This window comes from Pteropus medius, unplaced genomic scaffold, assembly GCF_902729225.1.
Source record: "Pteropus medius unplaced genomic scaffold, Ma_sr-lr_union100, whole genome shotgun sequence".
In the NCBI taxonomy this organism is placed as follows: domain Eukaryota; kingdom Metazoa; phylum Chordata; class Mammalia; order Chiroptera; family Pteropodidae; genus Pteropus; species Pteropus medius.
Genome location: NW_024349796.1, coordinates 14,984,292 through 14,992,601, shown reverse-complemented (window position 1 = coordinate 14,992,601; position 8,310 = coordinate 14,984,292). Strand labels below are relative to the sequence as shown.

Sequence of the window (8,310 nt, the reverse complement as noted above, 5' to 3'; positions counted from 1 at the left end):
CCTGGGGGAGTCTTAATTTTTTGAAGGCAGGGTAGATATGAGAACTATTAATTTCCTAATTATTATAACCGTGCGGGACGACTCCAGATTCCAAGTCTCCGTTCTCGCAGGCCACGCCCACATTTTTGACAAAAATATTTGCCACATTTCCTCCCGCATTAAGCCATGCGCAGAGCTGCACGGCTGGCCTTCTTTATAGTTCTCGAATGTGACTTTTGCAGACTAGTCATCTCCGAATCCATTTCGCTCTCGTCTCTAAACGGCATATCTGTTTTAACTCCAACAGATTCTATCTTCCTGCAGGCCAGCTTTCCTACGTCCCCGGATCCTGCTGAGCTTAAAACATGAAGAAGTGACACCTTGACTGACCCCTTGGATCCCGAGCACCATGACCCAGTAGAGCCGAGAAAAAGAAGGCAGTCAGGCGGACCCGGAGCCAGGCCCCCGGCACCCTGTGTTAGAGAAGACACGGTCTGCTGAGGAAGAAATATTATTTACAGATCCTACGAGGGCAGGAAGGGAGGGAGATGTGGGCTGAAGAAAATGTAAACAAGGAATAAACATGAAGGGCCAAGGCAGGCCTCCCTTTGCCCACTGACCTGGACTCGGCTAATCACGCCCCTCGTTCCGTTGCCTCGAGTACTCCCCGCCCACGGAGCTTTAAAGTTCACCTTGCTTGGAGATATATGATAAAAGCATAGACACGTGTGGGAATGATAAACTCTTATGGTTCATCAGTAATTCTTGGTTACTTCTGGTACCAAGAAGCGGGTACGCAAAGTGTTTCAAGTGTACTTGTCACCATTTATTTCTTAAGCTGGTAACAGGTAGGTACATCAACATTTTTCCTTTTCTTTATCCCTTTTTAAAAGCCCAAAAGATTTCCTAGGAATTCTAAATTCAACAAATAAGTAAGAGAAACTCATCAGCAAAGCCCACTTCTCGAAACCCTCACCAAGGACACCAGGGCTGGCTTCCTAGGTGTGCGACCCGCACAGGCACACGGGACTCTGCACGAAGAAGGGGCTCGAGCCCGCTCTGATGCTCTGTTCTCACTGTCTTAAAATTCTTTGACAATTTCGAAAGAGCCCACATTTTCATTTTCCACTGAGCCCTGCACATCACATAGCCGGTCCTAGCCTTCTAAGGGACACATGTGGGTACTCGAGCCCAGAGACCATGGGGACACTCTTCTCCACCCCGATGACTTCCTTCTCTGCAGGATCAAATGCAGAGACATCTATGTCGGGACTCACATTTAGCTGCAGACTTCCAGCCACATAGTGAGTATTGTGTGCGCACGCACGCACATGCATGTATACGTGTTTTTTTTTTTTTTGCTGCAAGAGGACACTCTCGTCACTCTCTCTTTGGAAGTGGATCTCGCCCCCCACTTTGGCTAGGTAGAAACACCCTCCGATCTCATCTTCTCTCTCTCTTCTTGCTCATCTTCCCTTATCTTCTCCTCAAAAACCAAAGACAGACATGATGCAGCGGAGGAATAGGATGGTCAGCGTTGGCGGCAATTCTCAACAATGGTGAGAGGAAGTGGTTCCAGACCTGTCCCCTCTTTGTACCAAACAAGAAGGAAGTGGCTTCCACTTATTCCTACTCCTCACCAGAAGTCACATATTTTTAAATTTTTTGGTTCGGATTTAATCCATCAAATAAAGACGAAAGATTTCTCCTCTCCAATTATTCATAGAGCATGTTCTCTCACTCGGAAAATGGACCACTGTGCTTCTACTATGTGCAGGTGCCGTATCAAGCCCTGGAAGATAGAATGATCGAGAATGCCAGTATCTCCAGCCTGCACATGTTTACAGCCCATTGGAAAGGCAGGAAGCAAACCAATGATAACGCAGGGTGGTCACTGCTGTCCTGGAGGTGGATGCTAGGAGGGGCAGATGCAAAAAAAGGAGCACCAGCATCTGCCGGGGTGGGAGGAGATATCCTGAAAGGTGTCACGTGAGGGTGGGTGGGGAACAGCATTCCTGGCAGCAGAAACAGTCTGTGTACAGAACACGTAAGAGCGTGTGGTGTATCCGTGTAGAGGGTCGCCGCCCGTCCGTTCATTCTTTCTTTACAAATCATGTACAAGGCACCAAATTAAATTCCAGGGAGATAATGGCAGAAGAATTTGGACAGGTAGGAAGAGTCCAGATGATGAAGAAAGGGTTAGATTTTATTTTGTTAGTAGAGGAATATCCTTGAAGAACTTGAGAAGGGAAGTAACGTGATAAGATTTGTTTGTTTGAAAGAAAACTTTGGCTTTGTTAGGTAATTTCAGGGACGATGAATAAAAGTCTTGTGACCAGAGAGAAGGAGGCTATTGCAGTCTCCTGCTTCTATAAAATTAGAAGAGGCGGGAGAGATATTTTAGGTGATAGAATTTCCTGGACTTGGAGACTGGACGGGGGTAAGGAAGAGGAGGAATTGAGGATAACTCTCAGGCTCCCGTTGCGAGCAATTGGTAAAAGGTAGCATCACCCTCTAGGTTTTGGAGCCCAAGAAGGGAAGTAGGTTTGGGGAGGAATATAAAGGAAGAGTTTAGATGTGGTGTTGTTGAGCTAGGGAAGTCTGTGGGGCTCTCAAGTGGATTTATTTCTCTCGAGCCAATGGATATGTAAGTTGGAACTCAAGAGAGAATTTTGAGCTGGAGACAGACTTGGGAGTCATTCACGCACAAGGAATAATCATTCATAGCCCTGGATGCATTGCCCAGGAAGAAGGAAGAATATGTAGAAAGAAATATAACCTAATAGTAAAAACCTAGGGCTGGAAGGTAAAGGTAAATTCATAAGGGAAATTGAAAAGGAGTACAAAACTGTTTTTAAATAACCAGGAAAAAGTGACATCATATAACCAAGTTTAAAGATAGACTGGTCAGGTGGGTGGCTCCATAGTGTAGTGGTCAGAATGTCTGCTTTACACACAGAAGGTCCTGGGTTCGCACCCCAAGTGGAGCCACGGACCATACCCCGGGGGTGCCAGGCCCCAGGGGTGCCAGACAGCAGACTCCTCATCAGAAATGATATATGCCAGAAGACAAAAAAACCGAACATTTAGTAAAAGAAGAAATATGTCAACCTAGAATTCCATATCCAGCAAAACTATTTTTAAAAATGAAAGCGAAATAAAAACTTTTTTAGGCACATAAAAGCTGAAAGCATTCCCTACGCTACAGTTTTTCTTCATTTTCATACAGAAAGGAAATTATACCAGATGGAAATCTGGATCTATACAAAGAAATGAAGAACACCAGAAATAATTACATGAAAACTATTTTTTATCCTCCTTCACTATTGCACCATCAAAATAAATACCTTCCTAGGAGGCTTTAAAGAGTATTGATAATACCAAATTTACCATTATGAGGTCACAGGAAATGATGGGCGTAACCATCAGAAATCCGCCCCGAACTTCTGAAAGGTGGCCACACATATATGCCATTGATCAGAAAACCTTGGATATTGAGCAATGAACATTTTAATGATTGAATTGGGTAACTGAAGCAGGGCTAATCAATGAAAATATGCCGACGTCAATCATGATATAAAATACGGCTAGAAAGATACTACTTTGCCAATACAGCTATACTATACTGCTTCCTACTCTGGCAGAGCTGGCTTCTTTTTAGAGTCTTTATTCAGTTTTTCACAGCCTGCTGGACTATGAGATCTTTGCTGGCAAAGATTCCGCCATCTTACCCTGACTGACACCTAGCACAGTAATTGACCCACCGCTTGCAAATGCAGAGAGAGAGAAATGCAAAGCTAATGATAACGTATTCTATTATGTCTTTTTAAAATTTGGATTTATCGATTACAGGCAGAAAAAAGTTTCTAAGCAACTATTTTTTTATCTTTTTAATGTTTCTTTAGCTAATTACCTCGATTTGAATTTACATGGCTATTTTTACATTTTCCACTTTAAATTTTATCTATTGTCATTCCACAATGGAGAAGTAATTTCAGCTCTCTTAACCATCGTCGCCACCACCTTCTCTTGCCAATACACACTTCCTCTCCCAATGTAGTCATGGGAGGTAAGATTCTAAGATGCTCCCTAAGGTTCTCTTCCCCGTTGTACATATACTCAACATAATTCCCAGGACTGTGAAGAATAATGTATTTCACTCTCATAATGAGGTTATGTTACCTGGCATAGCTGACCTCTAGAGACCTCCACATGGTTCTGCCCTAATCACATGAGCCCTTTAGAAGTATAGTTTTCTCTAGCCAGGAGCAGAGAGGGAGAAAGATGTACCCCAGCTATCCGGGAAGAACACTCATGCCGTTTTGTGAACCGCGGCCTCAGAGCTGAGAGCCGTCCTCAGCTAGCAGTGAGCTAGAAAGCAAGGACCTCATACCCACAACCACTCGAAAATAATTCCATGAACAATCTCAATAAGCTGGGATTTGAGATCTTCCCCAGAGACTCCAAAAAAAGGAACACAGCCAAGCTGATACCTGATGCAGGTCCTTTGAGACCGTGAGGAGAGAACCTGGATACTCTGTGCCTGAACTTCTGCCCTGCAACGCTGCGAACTAATAAGTAGGTGCTGTTTCAGACTATCAAACCTGGCATCCCTGGTTCTATAGCACCAGGAAACTAATACTGTCGATATGTCACATTTTCCATTATGTCGATATTCAATGTCTATATTATGATTATATGAATATTATTCACAAATGAGCACATGATAATCAGACTTCTATTCTCGAAGAGTCTTGCTTCCCTGCAATCAGTGTCTCTGGTATTTTTCTTTTCTTAGTGTTCTATGTATTTATCACTAATTCTCTTTCAAATTCTCAATTTGTTCAGACAAATATACTAGTTCTATCAGTTTTATGGTTTGTTTTGTTTTGTTTTTCTCAAAGTTCACCCTTCTGGAGCCTTCCAGCCTTCTGCTCGCTCTGGGCTGATTGCTTTCTTTTTCTCTGGAAAACGGACTTAACGTAGAACCTCCCTGCGCCGTTATCCTGGAATGCCCCCTCTCCCTTATTTCCTTTCTTGGGTCCCTCCTTTGTTTTAGAAAAACACTACTTCGTTGCTTCTGGTGAAAGGAATCTTTGGAGAGATTTTTTGCCCCTTTCTCGTTTTCTTAATTGGTGGTAAGAACACTTCACATGAGCTTTACTCTCTTAAATTTTTAAGCATGTGACACAGACTTGTTCACTATGGGTGAAACGCTGGACAGCGGATCTCTAGAACGTAATCATCTGGTATAACTGAAACTCCACACCCACTGGATCCCCTTCCCCCAGCCCGTGGCGGCTGCCTCTCCACCCTCTGCTCCTATGTGTTCGATTATTTTAGACACCTCGTGCCAGTGGACATGCAGTATTTGTTCCTCTTTCATGGACTTATCTGAGTTAACATAACGTTCTCAAAGTTCATCCACGTCATTGGATGTGGCAGGATTTCCCTTTTTAAAGCCGAATAATATTTCATGGCATGTATGTCTCACAGGGAAATGCAAACCAAAACCACAATGAGATTTCGCCTCACCCCTATTAGCGTGGCGTCTCAGTCAGTTCAGGCTGCTATGACAAAGTGCATTAGACTGGGTAGCTTATCAACCAAAGAAATTTATTTCTCACAGATCTGGAGGCTGGGAAATCTAAAATCAAGGTTCCGACACATCTGGTGTCTGGCGAGAGCCTGGTTTGCAGACGGCCGGCCCATCATTGTATCCTCACATGGCAGAGCACACAGGGAGGTCCCACTACTTTTTATGAGGGCACTAATCCCACTCAGGAGGGCTCTACCCTCATGACCTAAGCACCTCCCGAAGACCCCACTCCAAACACCATCGCACTGTTGATTTAGGCTTTAACATATGAATTTTGGGGAGACACACACACTCAGTCCATAAAAGATGGCCAACATCAAAAATAAAAAAGAAAAGTGTCGGTGAAGATGCTGAGCGATCTGAACCCTTGTGCACTGTCCGTGGGAATGTAAAATGGTGCAGTCACTATGGGAAACAGTATGGCGGTCCCTCCAAATGTTTAAATTAGAAATACCTTACGATACAGCACTGTCCCTCGTGAGGATTCCTCCAAAAGGATGGGCATGGGCCCTGGAGGAGGTGTCTGCACTCCCGTGATCATTGCAGCGCTGGTCACAATCGCCAGGGTGTAGGAAGAGCCCAGTGTCCATCAGTGAAGGACACTGACAGACACAACGTGGAGAAGAACCGTCTGAGACCCTCAGGTCTTCAGTGCCCATTCGTGCTGGGCCGACGGTCTGGGCGCTGAGCTCTGCCTGGTGTCTCTTCACTACGGTTTGGCTTCCAGTTTATTTCGGAGACGGCCCGACGCCGTTGTGATTGCCGTTCCTCTGGGTATAACCAAATTTTCCTCTTCTCCTTCTCTTCTTCCTTTTTCTTCTTCTCTGTCGGTTTTTAAGATCTCCGAGTTCCCAAATTTCACAATGATGTTGTTAGTGTGTATCTTGCTAACGTGCCCTCCGTGGGCCTTTTTAAATTTGGAAATGAACGAGTATTCTTCAGCCGTGTTATTTCTTAGATAATTTCCTCCCTTTCTTTCCTTTTTTTTTTTTTTTGAAGTCTAATTAGTGAGATAATTTTCTCTCTTCCATTTTTTCTGTTCTTTCTGTTTTAGAACTTCTATTAGTTCCCAGGCTGGGCGTTTAATTTTCTTATCTCCTTCTCGTATATTCTAACCATTCACTCTTTGTTTTATTTTGTACAATTCTTCAAACTTATTTTCCAACCCTCGTATTGACTATTTTTTGCCTTTTAATTAGCACAAGCTCTTCCTATTCTCTGAATGTTCCTTTTTTAAATAGAATATTGCTCTTTCTTCACAATATCTCCTTATACATTTCGAGGGCATTATCTGGGGAAGATTGATTTTTAAGTGTGTTCCGGTTGCTTGCCTTGTCTTTCCTTCCCCTGAGTGTTTTAATTACAGTCTCTGTTTTCACCTTGGAGGGTTTCCTCAAATGCCTGGTGGCCCTTGATTATCCATTTCTATTTCAGAATGAAACATTAATATTATTTAGAAGCTTTTTTTTTTTTATGTGGACGTCTCCTTCTCAATGGTGAGCTTCAGTCGTCTCCTTGAGGAACCTCTAACAGTATTTTTAGGACTTTTTGCTTTAGCAAATTTCCCCAAAGACAAGACACCCAGTCTCCTGCAGGGAGGGTATATCTCTGACTCTCCACATTCCAAGAGCTTCAGGACAGGAAGCTGGGGCGGGAATGGTCGATTTGTAAACCTTCGCTTAATCTCCTGCTTTCTGGGTGATGTTCCGCTTCTCGGCTATGCCTGGTATTCTTGAATCCAGGGCCTCTCTCTTGCCGCCCCTCCTGAGAAGGAACCTGCAGTGGTCTAGAGGTCACTGGAAAGGCAGCAGCCTGGCTGCTCGGGTTCCAGGAGAGGACTTGAGGCTTCTTCTTCAGACTGGGGCCTTCGATTTGGGATCCTTCCCCAGGTCCTGCAGCTTCCATTTTCATGGTTCTTCCCACCCACAGTCGTTGAATTTTCGACTTTCTCAAAAGTGCAGAGTCGTTTACCACTCGTCTATTCATGTTGCAGCTTCTAGATTTTGTTCTTAGCTTTCGCTTCTCTTGTTGATTAATGCTTTTTTTAAAAAAAAATTCCTTCTTAGCCTACGGCCACGCCACCCTGAACAAGCCCAATCCCGTCTGATCTCGGAAGCTAAGCAGGGTCAGGCCTGGTTAGTACTTGGATGGGAGACCCCCTAGGAAGACCAAGTGCTGAAGGCGTAAAAAATAAAAGATCGTAAGCTGACAAGGTCTTTGCAACCTGTGAGGTCGACCAAGGGTTGCCTTGCCTAAAAAAAAAAAAAAAATTCCTTTCTTATTAGCTTAATTCCTTTCTTATTAGTGGAATTTCGAGAAAAGAGAATCGTGTTGAATCAGAACCCGGAGATACTGATTAGCCAGAAACGTCCCTTTATCTGTGATTACATCGGCCTCCTAAGTGTGAAGAATGTTAAAGCATAAATGAACATTATTATTACTTTTTTTTAGCACCTACAGTAGAAACATAGATTTTTCTCTACCTGTGTAAAATTTTCAGGGATTCTGGAATTTTCATGATAACTAAGGTGAAAGAGACAAAGTTGGGGGAACTCTGCTCCCCAACTAAACTCACTCTAAGCCCCGCGCACCCGTGTGCACACATCGTTTGGTGTGTCCGTGAGGGAGTCACACCAAGCCTCCGACTCCCCGGCTTCATGCTCCTTGAAATGGACAGAGGCCGAGGCGGAAAGGCCCACCACACCTGCCTAGCTCCAAGCCCCGCAGCCTTC

At 44.1% G+C, this 8,310-nt stretch overlaps 1 pseudogene; it reads left to right on the top strand.

The window, feature by feature from the left end:
• Nucleotides 1–7,643: 7,643 nt before the first annotated feature.
• Nucleotides 7,644–7,762, top strand: LOC120619351 (uncharacterized; annotated as a pseudogene).
• Nucleotides 7,763–8,310: the final 548 nt, after the last annotated feature.